The 15,913-nt window shown below is 40.7% G+C and overlaps 1 protein-coding gene across 2 annotated transcripts in view; it reads left to right on the top strand.

Moving 5' to 3' along the window:
• The window catches only part of PCDH11X (protocadherin 11 X-linked), a 438,322-nt gene that overhangs the window by 299,580 nt on the left and 122,829 nt on the right, over window positions 1-15,913 (top strand). The gene's annotated exons all lie outside the window — the stretch shown is intronic.

Raw genomic sequence — 15,913 nt, 5'->3', positions numbered from 1 at the left:
AGGGGCTGGGCTGGATTTCTGGGCTGCAAAACAGACCCATGGGGGAGAAACTCTACCTTAGACTGCCTTGGCAAGCAACAAGTGTCACAGATATTTCAGTTGGTGTCTCCTGATTCAGTGGCATCCCTCAGGCTGAAGGAAGCCAAAGGAGGGAGGCAAATGCACGTTGTCCCTGTCTGGGTGTCTCTGTCTTGTCCCTGTGGGACAAGAACAGTCTGGAGGTGACGATCAGCCAGTAGTAACAGCAGAATTCGATCTCTTGATTTTTATTGTGTTATTTTTAATGAGCTTAGCATTTTGAAAATTCCCTTTAAATATATTTAAAAAAAGGAAAATAATCTATTTGCTTGTTTGCATTAATGTACGAGATCTCTACCAGCTGCAATGGAAAATATCTCCAAAATCAAATTGGGTGTCGGTATTTTTCATTCACTGAATCAATGAGAAAACCAAATTAGTTTGTTCTTTTTTGTTGGTATTATCAAGAGTCTTCTTAAAATAGTTCAGAAGTCAAACTACATACAATGATATAATTATTTTGGATGAATGAAATAGTAAAAATCTGAGGGCACAGTGTTTTCAGCTGTCAGGGAATTAGCTTGATCTGTTGTGGTTCCTATTTTGGACTTAATTATGATACCACTAAATATTCCCAGAAGTTACCCTAGAAAAAAGCAAACAAGCAAATTAAAAAAAGAGTTTGGTTGAAGTTTTCTTTTGCTTTTGTTTGTTTTGTTTTGTTTTGTTCAGTTTGCTCTCTTGGGGGGATTACTTTTGGTTCTTTAAAGGCTTTAAAATGGCTGAAGAACTTGGTTAATCCGTGTGCTGCTTGTGGCGAGATGCAAAAGAACATCACATAATTGAAGAAAGGCTGGTGTGAGAGCTGATGTGGTTTTCAGGAGCCTATTGAGAAAATCATCCCCAGCAGCACGACTCCACAGAGGCTTCATGCAGGCACTGGGAGGGGAATTAGTTCTTTGCCACCATCCTCTTATCCACGAGGCACTGAGGACTCGTGGCCTGGTGCTGTGGGAAGTACCAGGGTTTACAGACGGTTTTGCACAGGTTGGCGTTAAAGATTCAGCAGAATGTTTGGTTACCTGTGCAGTAATTCAAACTAAACATATAATTTGCTGAGGTAAATTTGCCGTTCCCTCTTTCAGAGTTGCTATTTTTAATGCTGCAGTTGCTCACGAGGGAGTGTTTGTGTTTGGAGCTGTAGCAGAGGCTGTCAGGGACAAAACCAACCTTTCCGGGAGGATGTGATGCCTTGTGGCTGATTTTGATTTGCATTGATTTGCCTGTGTTGTTGTTTGATTAGCTCCAGGCTGGTGTTCGAAATGTGGCTTTTCTGTTTGATCCCCCATTAGGATCTTACCTCCATGTCCTATTGATACCTGCCCCAGGCAGCTCCTCTGGCCTCCTGCTGAGTGCAGCTCCCTTCCCTCCCACCTCTGCAACTGCAGCAATTAACTGGAAAAAATCTGGTGTGGGCCTGGAGCTGGGCAGAGCTCTGCTGTTCTGGTTGTGTCGCTGAAATAAATGGCCATAAAACATTTCAGCACTCATTTAATGCCATGAAGCTTCATGAAACTTCTGTGATAGCATTCCTGAGGAAGCTCCCAACTGCTGCTTTATGGCAGGGCTTTGCTTAGAGGAATTGCTTTGTCATTTTTCCGTAGAATGCTCTTTGTTCTGATGTTTTTATACAAGTTGTGTTAATGCTGAATTGCAAGACTGATGTAGGAAAATCAGTGACTACTTCTCTACTAATGTTTTCTTTGTGAAGGAAAACTTAAAATTTTAAATAATGTCCCCTTATTCTCTGATCTGGTTTTGCCAGTGGCAGCTTATCAAGCTGTAGCCCTGTTTTGTGTATCTTCAAACTGGTCACTGTTACCATGTTTTAGGTTATGAATCTGGATTTATTGGGGCTTTCATCACCCATTTCACCCAACAGTTATTTGTAGGAGGCAGGGCTGGGGGAAATGTGTGGATCAAGTTTGCCGTGTGCAGGTAATGCACCTGTTGGGGTATGGTGGTGCTGCTTTGGAACATTTTAAAAGTCTGAGCACATTTAAGATTGACTTGCTGACAGGAGCAACCATGCTTCTAATGTGAGTTCTGAATTCTGTTGCAGAGCTGATAAGTTGTTGTCCAGGACAGATTTCAGGGTCTCCCAAAGCTCAGGCTGCTTTTGTGGAATGAGGAGCAAAGCCTGGCGGGAGCACTGCTGTCAGCGCAGCTGCAGAGCAGGAAAAAGACACATTTAAAGGTGATAGCAGATAATTGTAATGGCTCAATCTTAAGCCTCATGAACCTGCAGAGCATTTCAGCAGGAATGTTGCTTGTTAAGGCATCCCTTCCTTAGCCATGGGTTTCTCAGGTCTGATTTGAAGATTTCCATTAATGAAGGTGTCTGTTCCTCACAGATGGAATATATTGCAGAACACATCTTCTGCAGTCACCAGGTTTTCAGTCTGGTTAGAGTAGATAAGATCATTATTGTTCTCTCACTAGCTCACAGAGCTTCAGTGTTAGATGATGTTGCTCACAGTGGTTTTTAATCCATCTGGCTCCATTGAAGCAGGCTCTGTTACCCCTCGCTTCAGTGGATACCCGCTGGTTTTGGCTAAATTACTCAGAAAACATTTTATTGGGTCACTTTGTTTCAGGGTTGGTATTGTTTTAAGTGATGCTGTATGTGCTTGTATTTATGTGCATTATTTTTATAAAATACACATGCATCATTCCCAGTTTGGGGCAGTCTGTGATAGTTTATTGAAATGTAAATAATTTACTTTGGTATGTTTTGAGAGAGAATAGCTGTTTTGCTGGGGAGGCATGCTAGATGGAGAACGTGAAATGTGATTGCAACTTGCCTAACTGTCCCTCCTGTCCAGGACTCCTGATTCCATTTTTGGATTCTGCCAGTGACATAGCCTAACCTTCAGTCATGAGAATCAAGAGGGCATAGCCATTTGTGCTTTGGTTTGTTGATTTGTGAGCTGTTTTAACAACTGTCTTTTCTATTCTTTTGTTCTGAAATGGAATTCATATTTCTAAAGCCCATTCAAGTAAAGAATGATGTATATGTGCAAAATACCGTTAGGCTATAGGCTGTTTTTCACGTTTCTAACATCTGTTGTCAGTCTGGGGAGGTTGTTGTACATTTGTATTGCTGGGAGAAGGAAATTTACTGAAATGCAAAACCCACAGGATGTAAAAATGCTTAACATCTACCTGGAAAGTGTGAGAGTACATCACTGATAAGAACTTTGCACAGTTATGCTGATAGGGTGATGTGCTCGTGGAGTGACAGGCAAATTATTGATTGGAGCTGGAGACTCGTCTTTGGTAGCTGTTGTTTGTCTTCTCTTTCTTCTGCGAGTCCTGGGGGAGCCAGCTGGGAATTAGACTGTAGTCTGTACCAAGAGTGGATTTATAGTCTTTAACTGTGGTGGAAAAAATGGGGAATTTCTTTTGAGGCAGGGATGCAAACGAGACAGAGAGGGAATGTGCTGGCTGGGTTACAGAGGGCCAGCACGAGGGCACGTGACACAAGAGGAAATTATTTCCTCCCAGCTAGGGAAATTACAGCCACAGTTACCTGCTATCTTCCGTCAGAGACTCTCAGCATTAGTCACTATTTCTGTTATGAAAGAAGTGAACATGTGATGGTCCTGAGTCCCAGAGGCAATTCCAGGGATGAAGGTGAGGAGGACCAAGTGCTGCTCTGAGTCCCCTTTCTTTCACACAGGCACAGACTGAAATCTGTGCTGATTTTGACTGTGTTCATTTGAGATGTGACAGGACATCACTGCAGCACATCCATCCCTGTCTGTGTGTCAGGTATCTACAGCAACACAGCCCAAGCCTTTTGAACTTCTGGGAGAGGCAGCTGGTGTGCTTCAGGCTGCAGTTTTGCTTCTGGTTTCTCCAAGAACTCCTTTGAAACCAAAGCAATGCTGCCAGCCTTCTTTCAAACAATGAGCCTACTTCAAGAGTTTAATATTACTCCACGGACTCTCAGGCAGGCATTGGTTTTTCAGAGAGGGGGTGGTTGTTTTTTATTAAAAAAAAAAAAAAAAAAGGTTTTTTTTTCTTTTTTCTTTTCAACACACGAGAGAGATCAAAGTCCCTTTAGTTTGTGTTCTGTGCAAAGGTCTGAATTCAGTGTTCTGGAATTGGAGCTTCATCTCCTTGTGGTTTGATTTCCCTGTTGCAAATACCATGTTTGTGTGTTTTCCTTGTTATGGATCTCAAAACGTCTAAATGTCTTATGAATTACAGTTCGTATTTCTGCAGCTGAATCAACTGCAACCAATTGTGCAGCTCCTCCTCCCCTGCCCACCTCACCTCTGGCATTCCCCCGCTTCTGAATAAAGAGATTTTTAAGAAGCGTGGGCAATTAGCTATAACAGTAACTACCCGTATTTTTGGTTCCTCAACATCATATAAAACTGCCAGAAAACTGTAGAATTCACTCCATTAAAGGCAGTTGCTGAAGTTCATGGCGTGCCTTGATTTCTGATTCCTCATGAAAATGCATTTCCAACTCTGTTCAAACAAAAGATGTTTAACAATAAGCATTTGCTTTCCTCTAATTTTTCACCAAGAACCAATATGATTTTACATAAAATAGGATTCTTAAAAAAAATTATGATTAGTCTCCAGTGTAAAGACGGGTCCCTGAATGTGTTTAATTAGGGAACAACAAAGAGCACGAAATCAGCAAAGCCGATTCTGTAGATGTCTGGAGATCAAACTGAGATATTATTGAAGTAGAGGAGCTTGTTTCTTCTGATGGTTTGAGTGTCTTGCACACCCACTGCATGCTCTGAGCACAATAAAATGTTCTATCACACATTCCCCACACCCAGCATAAGATCCATAGTCCTGCAATAATAGCAGGGATAATTAATTCTGGCTTAAGTATTTAGGAAATTATTGAGTGCTGCAATTACAGGCTTTCCAAATGACAATCTTTCGAAGCAAGAAGCTATGCTGTACGTTCCCCCCAGATCTGAGTGCACTGAGAAACTTCCATTGAGCACCAGAAGGAAAAAGCCCCTGCAGGAGTGAATCTTAATGTAGTATTAATTGGGTAATGGAAGAACACAGCTCCGAAACACAGAGGGTGCATTTAGAACAGGACAAATAATCTGAAACACAAGCTTGATGAATTCCCTTCATCTCTGTGCTGTGGCTGCTGCAGCACTTTTGTTTATATTGATCTGAATGGAGTGGAAATTTTCTTTCATCTGTCATTTACATTCATTTTACCTGTTGCAATTGCCTCTGCCAGCTTACATGCTTGTTTTCTGGTGAATCTATTAATAAGATTTCCAGCACATCAAAAGAATTTCTATTGGGCAAAGGTAGAATATAATACACATAAGGTGTAAGAGGGTTCCTAGCTGCAATTTTATCTACTAAAAGTTATTAATGAGTTTTGTGAAGTAAAGAAAATAATTGGAAAGGATAATGCTAATTGCGTGCTATAGATTTTCCTCTATTGCTTACTTGTTTAGCAAGTGACTTGCAGAATGGAATATTTGCACCATAGCTTTCTTCTGATTGCAATATGCCTTCTGCATTGACAAAAATAGGCCCAAAGGTCAAATTAATTAAAAACAGTAGGAGAAAGAACACAATGCTGCAAGTTTGTATTTACATGTTCTTGCCTGAGAAATGTGTGAACTACATTTTGTTGTGTGCAAAGCACGGCTGCTGTATGGCAACAAAAATAAGAAAACACTAAAAAATGTCTTAAAGACTAGAATTAAATTGAATTCTTTAGTTAGGAAAATTTATGCATAATGATGATTTCAGGGTGAGCAACCAGGGCACTTAGCAGGGGTTTTGAACAGTGTAATTGATGCAGGAATACAAGTTTGTGGCTGTGTGTGGAAGATGCCCATGCCCACAGTGTCCCCCTGTTACCCACATGACTTATGCCAACTTTGCCCACATTAATGTTATGACCCTTCCCCACAAACGCTTTTCCTGCTGCTTTATTCCAAAGTCCTCCCTGGTTCTCGAGTATCTCCAGCAATTTTCTTTCCCCTGAGCTGTAGGAACACAGAGTAGACCTAAAGCCTGCATTTGCTCCTTCATGGCTGCATGTTGCAAGGGATTTCTGCCCTTCTGGGTCAAGCAGAGCGAGCAGTCGCCTTTCCTGATCATGACCTTGGTGTCAGCGTTGCAAAAGTACTTCAGATTTATAGATTTTAAGTTCAATGTGGTTTGTACAGAGAATAATATTTACCTCTGATTTAACTGAGCTGTACACGGAATTTGAATAATCCTGAAGTAATGATTGTAGTGGTGTTAGTCTTGTGTGGCAGGTGAGGAAATAGAGGTAGCTCCTGAGTGCATTCACGGAGTTGCAGGAGCAGCTTTCACTGTGCCCTTGGCCTTCCCTCCCCAGCCCCTTGGGTTGCTCAGCTCTTTGGGGCATTTGGGCACCTTTCCAAAGATGCAGGGACTCCAACTGAGGATTGTGCTACTGATGAGTACACAATAGTGCAGCTTTAGGGTTCATGCACTAAATGGCTTGGGACCAGGTTGTCTTGAAGCAAACCATTGGTGTGCTCAGTGCTGTGACAGAGGCTCCGGGAGTCTGGGCTGTGCAGTCAGCAGCCCCGTGAGGAGGAGCTGCCCTCCTGCCTTCCAGAGATGCCTAATCCTCACTTCTGCTGACTTCTCTCTTATTTCCTCTTGGTGCTTTGTGTATTTTGCATCAGCACCTTTCTCTTGACAGCTGGAGCTACTATGTGAACAACTCTTGTGCCCGAGTTTCTGTTCCTGTGGTGGCTGGAGCTCACACCTTTCCCCTCCACCTGTTTGTCAGGGGAGCTGCCCAGGTCACAGGGCCCTGGTGACAGACCCCTGCCCGCCCCAGAACTGCGCCTTGCCTCAGAGCTGAGCTCTCCGCGGGGCTGCAGAGCACGAGCCCCACGTGTGGGTGGTGACATGGGACAAGGGCAGCTGTCCCCTGCTCAGCTGACACCGCAGCTCTGGGCTGTGAGCAGAAGAGACTTTCCCCAGCCTTCAGCTGGAGCCTCTCAGTTTCCCTCACCCAGAACTGCTTATTCCTTTCTGCAAACTAACGTATGCTGCATTTCCTCAGCAATTTGTACTGCATGTTTTGCTCTGAAAGATGTGTGAGTAATCCTAGCAGGGCTAAAGAATGGCTGCACTGAATATGGAAATAGGCTGGCAAGATTTAAGGAACAAGGGAAGGCTAATGGCTTTATATTTTGCTTTGCTGAAATTACACAAGTGGTGAATTCTGAGAGACAGTTTTACATTCTGATTATCTGAAAGGGCAGTTGCAGAGCCATCGCTCTGGAGGAGCGAGGGATGATATCAGAGATACAATGCAGCACTTCAATTTGCAAAATTTTTCCCATTTGCAAATAGATATTTCAGACATCCATTTAACAATGCATTATTAGCATGTCGTTAGACTCTAGTAACTTTGAATATTTCATGTATTCTACTGTAAATAACAGCTAAATCTTATTCATTATCACCCTGATAACATAAGCTGTGGAAATAGTGATGCCAATGGGAGATTTTTGACTTTAATCAAATAAAACACAATCCTTTTCCTTAAAACAGCTTGAAGAGAAAAATAGATCTTTCAGATATTTGAAACAAAACCAAAGTGTTGTTCACCAAAGCATTTATCACCCAGAATCTTTCTTATTTACAGTGAGAGAAGATTGAAAGAAAACAAAGTGTACCAGTGAAAAAATCCCTTATTTCAGTATGTGGAGTAACTTCTCTTATTGAGAGCAAAACTTTTATGTGACATTTGGAAAGGGAATTTCAGGGCAAAACTTTTGGTGAAATTTTTCTTGATCCCGAGAAATTTTCCTGGACCACTGGAGTCCTCTGGAGAGTGTACTGCTGATAAAAGTCTCCATCCTGGGATGCTGTAATTTACTCTGTGCAAATCAAATACAGCATGAACTGCATCACTGCTTGCAAATTTTGGCCTAGAGCTTTATATTATACATGCCAGCAGGTTTTCATGGTAAACTCTTGCTTCTTCTTTAAGCAGTTCACCTAAAGGTGGAGTAGATATTGCTGCCTTGAGGATGTACTCAGAGAGGTGACCTTGGTGGCCAGCACACTGTAAATTTAAGATTAAGAATGGGCAATCAAGGTGGTTAAAAGATATTTTCTTAAGGCCACAAGGATAGCTGTGGTGAGCAAATAGTGGTACAGAGAGCAGAAAAGACAATGCTTTCACTGCTCTCCAAGGAGGACTTGAGTTTCCTCAGAGTCCATTTTGGGTAAGGAAGAACTTTTTGTCTGTTCATTCTCTTCTCCAGAAAGAGCAAGATGCTTTTTTCGACAGCTGCATGAAATACGTTCGTTTTATCCTTGCATTTCAGCTATCATCAATTCCCATTCTAGCTAATCAAACGCTTGATACCAAACATTATAGATTTTCTGCTATTACAAATAAAATGCTGCTCTAATAAAGGTGTGCTCTCATGGCAAACGGAGTGAGATAGTGACATGCCAAAGAGCTGCTCTGCTGCTCCTCCTTCTTAGGCAGCTTTGCAGCAAAGCTGCTCCTTTCCTGTGTCAGGGCGTGGTAAGGGCTGGCTGCTGCTGGGGGTGGTGGGTGGCCTCTGTAGCTTTTGAGAGCTGCTGTGAATGATATCAAAGTTGGTGGAAATGTAGTGCAGAAACCTGTGGATCCAAAAATATGGGGCTTTTTTCTAGAAGAAACTGGGGAAGCCTTTCCTTATTTCTCATTATTCGAGAAGTCACTCAGCCCCTTCAGGTTCTAAGCTTGTCTGTGGACTTGCTCTCTGTCCTATGTTATGTACCTTTTTTTTTTAACCATAGTAAAATGAGTTCAATTCAACAGGTACATGAGTGAAAATCAAACATAAAGTTGCTCCTTGTCTGTATTACACATGAACTGCTTTATAATCATCCACACTGGGAGGAAAAAAAATATTTTATGGAGTGAAATGCAACTGAAGTGTTACACCACTGGACTGGAGTAAAGAACAGTCCTTGCACAAATCTTACTGAAAATATGTGTCTGCATTTTGCTTCTGATTTCAGCACAGTTGCAACCCAAAGAATCAAAATTAGATAAAAATCCCTTTTTCTGGGAAGCACTAATAAGAACAGCTCCATTTCCTGGTTAGAAATGATGAAAACATGTTCCCAAGCCTCTTCAAGTGAACACTTGTGATGGCTCGTGGGGTTACACACGTGAGTGTTGCTTCAGAAAGGTTTGACCTTTACAGGAAAAAAATGAACAGGAAAAAAGTTGCAAAGGGAAATAGAATCAGGTTCTTGAGATCTCTTCCAGGTCTCTCTGGCCCTAACAACCTCCTCAGGGTTGCACTTAAAGGCTTAGCCTTGACTATGATGCCAAAGTACCTCACTGGAGGTCAGTGAGTAATTCACTGGAACATTTATTGTTCTCTGAATCCATACCTTGCTCATGAAGAAATATGAAATCTATTTATCTGAGGCACAACTGAAATGTATAAGTTAGCATAATCAAATTAGAGCCAAGTCCCATGTACATTCATGAAAGTATAAATTCTGCTCTATTTCAATATTAACACAAAGGATTCACAATTGCAATAAAACCCAATCAATATTTCTGCTGAAAAAGATTCACGCTGCAGGGCCAGCAGTCAGAACGGAGGTCAAATACTGCTGAAATGGTTCTGTGTTATTGTTTATTGTGATGTTCTTTTAACTAAAGTGACTTTGCCTATCAGATATGAAGTATTCAAGATGATAACATCAAAGGTGATGGAAAGTGAAGAATGTATTAAAGAAAAAATCAGAAATGAGAATTTCCTCTTTTTCAAACTTAGCAACAGCACAGCCATAGTGCAACTTTCATGTGTAATTTTTATTTAATCACATGTCAGATTGAAGGCTTAGATGAATTAAACTTTAAAAAGCATGCTTTCAGCTATCATTTTGACATCTAGCATACAATAACTGCCTTTCAAAAGCTAAATAAAATGTTTGACATGCTTTAAATGCTATTTTAGATTTTATTTGCTTTTTATTTCAGTTCTTTGTTGTTATTTCAAGAAGCCCAGAAAATACAATTTAATTGCTAAATGTTGCTGGGGAAAGTCTTATGAGAGATACTCTGGTACAACAAGGATTAGTGTCTGGAAATAAATACCCTTTGAAGTTGTTAATCAGCAACTTGTGAAGTTCCAGGTTCATAATGGGTTTGTTCAGCAATGATTTGGGTAATGAGTTTGTTCGATGACCTCTGTGGTGCAAGAGGACGACGGCAGTGTGGGCTCAGCCTCTGGTTACTTCAGTGAAAAACAGGAAATTTGCTCCTTAAAGCAGGCAGTGTTTGTTACCAACTCCTTCATTGCTTGCCTGCGTGGAAAGGCTTTCACAGAGCTCCCCTTTTGCGATGTCCAAAGCTGGGATATCTGACATTTTCCTTATCAGCTCAGTGCAGTTTTACGTGCCTGCAGGAAGGGCCTGCAGGGACGCGGACGTGAGATTCCTAAAAGGCGCCCTGAGTAAGCGAGTGCTGGAGGTACAAGATAGTCTTGCAAGATTATTCCTCATCACTTGAGTGAATTCTTTGTGTGAGTGAGTCCAACTATAAGATCTGACAATTTTAAGTGATTTCCATTTGTGCAGGTGTAGGGACACCATCTGTTCTGCTGCTTTTCTGTGGAGGTAGTAATACTTTCATTGAAAATGTACAAATCTGTCTAAGATAATCATCCACGTTGTGTTTGTATTTCTCTGGGCAGCCAACCAAGCTTTTATTTGCCCTTTTGAAATTAATATGTCATGCTTCCTGCATCAAAATAAATTAATAAAGTGGGAGGAGTTATTTAAATCAATAAAAATGGGAGCCTAAAACCATTTACCTGTCTTATACTACTGTGGAACAGTTACGTTTTTAGCCACAGTGAGAAAAATAAAAGTATTTATCAAAGCTTTCTCTTCTTTAGAAGGTAGGCAGATGCTGTGTTTTCCATCAGTAATTAGTGAGGATGTAAGATACCAGTTATAAATGTTAATGGTATTAAAGAAGGAGGGCTAGAGAAATTTATAACAAGAATGTCAAAAGGATTCTTTTGGATTTCTTCTGGAAGTTTTAAAGAGCTGAAAATGCAAAGTCTTGTCAATATTTAAAAGGGTAAATATGGTGAATTGGGAAAACAGCGGGTCTGTTTGATTTGACAAACAAATAGACAATCAGGAGCTGAAAGCAATAAATTTGGGGCAGTAGCTGGAACACCTGAACTTGTTCAGTGAAAAGAAGGGCTTGTTCACCAAGTCTGACCCGTATGAGATGACAATTAAGGTTATTCGGATTGGTGGTAGCTGGGGGTGTTGCTTTTTTATGTGAGATAGAGCAAAACTGATTTTAATGTCCACTGAGCTTGGAGTTCTGAAATCAGCTGAGTATTGTCACTTTGCACAATACTTCTCTCCTTCCCTTTGAAGATGAGCCCTTCATTTTCCTTTCTGGAAAAAACAAAAAGAACAAAAAACCAAACAAAACCTCGCACACCCCAAAACCAAAAAACAAAAACCATTCCTATGCAAGATCACTGTAGGGCCCATTAAATAAATCATAAAAAGTCTTTGCTAAATGGAACAGTGATGTGTTGTTAATGAAGTGTTTCTAGTTGTGTGTAATAATGGTGACCAAAAGGGTTTGGCATCTTCATAGATACTCCAAGAGAAATACAGATACCAGCTGGCAAAGCCAGAGAAGTTTAATTTGAGTCAAAAACTATAATGAGCTGCATTATATACTTGCCTATGACAAAGTCATCAAAATAATGTAATAAGATCTTAGATTTAATGCACCAAGTTGCAAAACTTATGGGAAATACAGACTTATAAAAGAGTTGAGGGAAACTCTTTGAGCTGCATTAGTTGTACTCAACACTACTCTGTTTAGGGAAAGGAAAAATGAAAATACTGGCCTGTCTCTGTTGAGTTTCAGCACAAAGATGTATTTCCTTCTGGGTTTATGGTTGGATCCTTTCAGGCTGTTTGTTTTAATATTATTCTGAGAATTTTGCACTGATAGTTGCTGGGTCCTGTTTGTCTCAATGAAAGCCTGTGGAAGAAAAATTGCTGTTTTGGAACAAAAGGTGATAGTTGAGGATAAAAAGATTGGAGCTGGAAATTGTAGTTTGAGTAGGGATCTTCTTTACTGCTTGGACTTGAAGATAGTTATTTTCTGGTTATTTTAGGTGTTTCATATCCTCCTAGCATTTGAAGTAAACAAGCAACTGAGAAGATTAAAAATTTATTTGACTACTTCTGTATTTACTGGCTGCTAATAGTGGAGAGAAATGTTGAAGTAGTCCTGTTCTTTTGTGCTGTCTCACAGCATCTCCTAAATAAGGTCTGTTTTAAATCAGAATTATCATCTAAATAATATAATTAATTCAGCATAAATTAAAAAGTAATGTTTTTTCTTTATGATCTCTTTTTAAAAGGATATTAATTTGCTTCAATGAATGAAGATAATAAGGTTAATAGTTTAATGTTCCTCAGTTGATATCTGCTGGTTTTTCTATTACCTTTTTTTTCTCTTTTTGATTATAAATTGGCTAACCCCTGGTGTATAATACCAGAAATCATCCCTTCAGTGTACCCAAAGCTATTTACTTAGACTCATCTTTTATTATTCCCACTGCCACAGTCTAATTATTGTAGTGAAAGATTGAACACAGAATAGTTTGGGGCTTTGATCAGTCTTCATATAAATTTCAATAATGAGAGTAAAAGGTTTTGCGGTTTTCGGAGATAATTTGATCCCTCCAGACACACTCTGCTTTTACCAAACACAGTGAATGCTGTCTGAGGCCTCTGACAGCATTTGTGTCTGGGTCCATGACATCTCTGCAAGCAAAATTCTTTTCTCATACCAATAAAGAGTAATTTAATATTTTTGAAGGTGCCAGGGAAACTATAGGCTGCTGCATGTTTTCCCTGAAATTTTCGCTTCATTGTCCCCTATCAGTTTAATTGTCTGTATTACAAGTTCCTACATCAGAATCCTCCACGAATACATAATAGGTTTGCTTGCATTTCTCTTTTTGAAAAAGTATCCTAACTGTCATTCAGATAAATAAAATAAACCATAATCCTTGTTATTCTATTACTATCGGTGCTGGCTCCCTTCAGAGATAAATAGAAAAGCAGCTGGAGACTGAGGATATTTCGCAATCTTATAAATTGAAATTTAAATGCCTCAAGGAGGAAATTTCCAAAATAATTGTGACAGAAGATAAGTCCCAGCTTTTGGCAAAATTTTATTAGAATTACTTGTTCCAGATCGTTGTCTGACGCCTGCATGAATTAAGAAAATGGCAGCAGTGCCATGTAGAGGAATAGCTGGGCTTTTTTCATCTTGATAAATTTTTCTGAAAGTGCTCTGTCATCAGCCTTATCAGGTGTGACATACTCAGGGACACGATCAAATTAAAAATCATGAGCCTTTAGCTGATGCCGGTTGATTTTAAATCATAGGGGTTTGATCTTTCCAACCAAGAACATCTCAATTTATGCAACTAATTTTTAGCTGAACGTGGGGGTTCGTTAGTAACATTTTTAATTTTGCTTGGACTATGGGGTTTGGTTTTCCTCCCTGGGCTAGGCCGTTAAAAAGAGTTGGTGACTTTCTGGTCTCCTCTACTGTCAGCTGGTGAAAAACTTCTGCTGTATTTTGACAATGAACCCTGAAAAGAAATATTCCTTTGTTTACATTTAGTGAATCCCAGATGCACAAAGTAGTAACCAGTTGCACGTAGCAATAACCATTGTATTCCCAGTCATTTTCTAAAGCTAGTAATGGTGTCTAATGCTAGAACTTGGGCTAAAAATGTTTTAAGAATGCCTTATTCTTCAAATTCACTGGTAGCTTGGAGAGGAGAGGATATAACCTGGTGTGGGCACCAAACACAAGACAACACAAAGGCAGTGCAAACCCCACAAAATACAGCTTTTACAAGCAGCTCATGCAGTGGAGGTGGATTTTTTTCATACTGTGAATACCAAACTCATTTCAGATCAAAGAATTAGCATATTCCCTTTCCACATGTCATAGCTGTACATCTGTGCAAGTTTTGAATGCAGGGAGTAAATGAGAAACATCACAGGAATGTTTCCACTGGATCAACTCTGTAAAACTTAAGTTTTTTGACCTGTGAGGGAAGAGTTGACTGACACTGCTGGTGTGGATAGGGCTCTGAGAGGCAGCTGACAGTGAACTGGAATAGGATAAGTCATATCAGTAATTGCTGCAGATCCATCTGGATTTTTGGACTGTGCAGAGACACTCCGTGCATCTTCACCCAGCTGTGGTGGGAAAAGGCAGCAGGAGGAGCAGAACCACTGTCCCAGCCAAGCTTCCAGAGAGCCCTGGGGCAGCTGCAGGCAGCTCACTGTGGAGTTCAATGAGCGAGTCTCCCGGAGACCCCAGAAATGCATGCGGGCTGTGGGGGTGTCAGCTGTGAACCTTTCGCCACCTGAACCTTTTCCCAGTGGGCTGTCAGGCTGTCCCAGCAGTCACAGAGGGGTTGTCTTCTCCCATTTCCATCCCATGTAATGGGAAGTCATTCTGTGTTCAGCTCTTCAGAGCTCATCTGATATCTTGGCTTGATCTGTTCCAATATTTCTCAAAGATCTGTCAAATGAGGGAGAGTCTAAAATCTGCAAATTTGATAAACAGGAAAGCAGGACTGGAAGGCAAAGTGTACTTGAAAATGGATGAAATCATCTGGAAACAGAGAATGGCAGGAAGAATGAATGCAAAGTGCCACTCTTAGGCTGCAGCAATCAATGGCAATAACCAAAAAGGGAATGATGAGGAGAAGATCAATAAAAAGGACCTGGGCATTGTGGTGGTTGGCAAGGAAAATGTGCTGTGCTGCTGTGGCAAAGGAGGCTGCAGGAGATGTGAAATGATCCTGCTGCACTGCTCGGTGCTGTCGGGACCTTGGCTGGAGCTGGGGGCCGGGTTTGGAGCAGGGCACGGGGCTGTGAGCGAGCTCCTGCGCAGGGGGAGCAGCCAGAGAGAGCAGAAGCACCCGACAGATTGAAATAATAAGGTCTGTTTATTCTGAAGCAGAATAAAGTGCCAAATGCCAGAAAGATGAGTGGGAATAAGCAGAGCATGATGGATGGGGCTGAAGAAGTGATTTATTTTGTAACAAGAAAGAGGCAGGTTCAGCATTAGAAGAAAACCTCTCCATTAGCAGTGGTGAAGCACTGAAACAGGTTTTCTGGGAAAGCCCTAAGTGTCTTACTGGTAGCTTTTAAGAAGCTCTGTCACTCACACCTGTCAGGAATTGCACAGGTGAAGTTGGTGCTGCCGTGTTCTTGGCTGCACACAGTGTACAGCAGCTGTCTGTGGGCATGTGTAATAATGTCACCGTGACAAAAAGAGATTTTGAGAAGTGGAGGAGCTGAACTTTTTAGCAAAGACTCAATATAATTGCATGTTTTCAACACCACTGCCCTATAGGAGCCAAATATCTAGTGACCCCTGCCAACATCTGCTCTGTTATAAACACTATATCCTTTTTTTGGATAATTGCATCAAAAGTCTGATCTTCAGCTTTACTAAGCCCAGCAGTTCTGCATCCACAGAGTTTTGCATTGCCTTTCGAATGGAATTTTGAGTAACAACAACCTAAGAATATTTTTAAACTGTTTGTTTTTTGGGGTTTTTTTGAAGCTTCATATTTCAAGTTTCCAAAACACGGATATCAGACACATCAAAATGAGCAGGAGAGCTGCTTATTTTTTGTTCATATTTTCTTTTAATACTGGGAAGGATTTACATTTTAGTTATTCAGTTCCTAAATCATGCAGATTCACTTAGGTAATGAAAACTTTC

This window comes from Corvus moneduloides, chromosome 14, assembly GCF_009650955.1.
Source record: "Corvus moneduloides isolate bCorMon1 chromosome 14, bCorMon1.pri, whole genome shotgun sequence".
NCBI lineage: Eukaryota > Metazoa > Chordata > Aves > Passeriformes > Corvidae > Corvus > Corvus moneduloides.
This window is presented reverse-complemented; position numbering and strand designations above follow the sequence as displayed.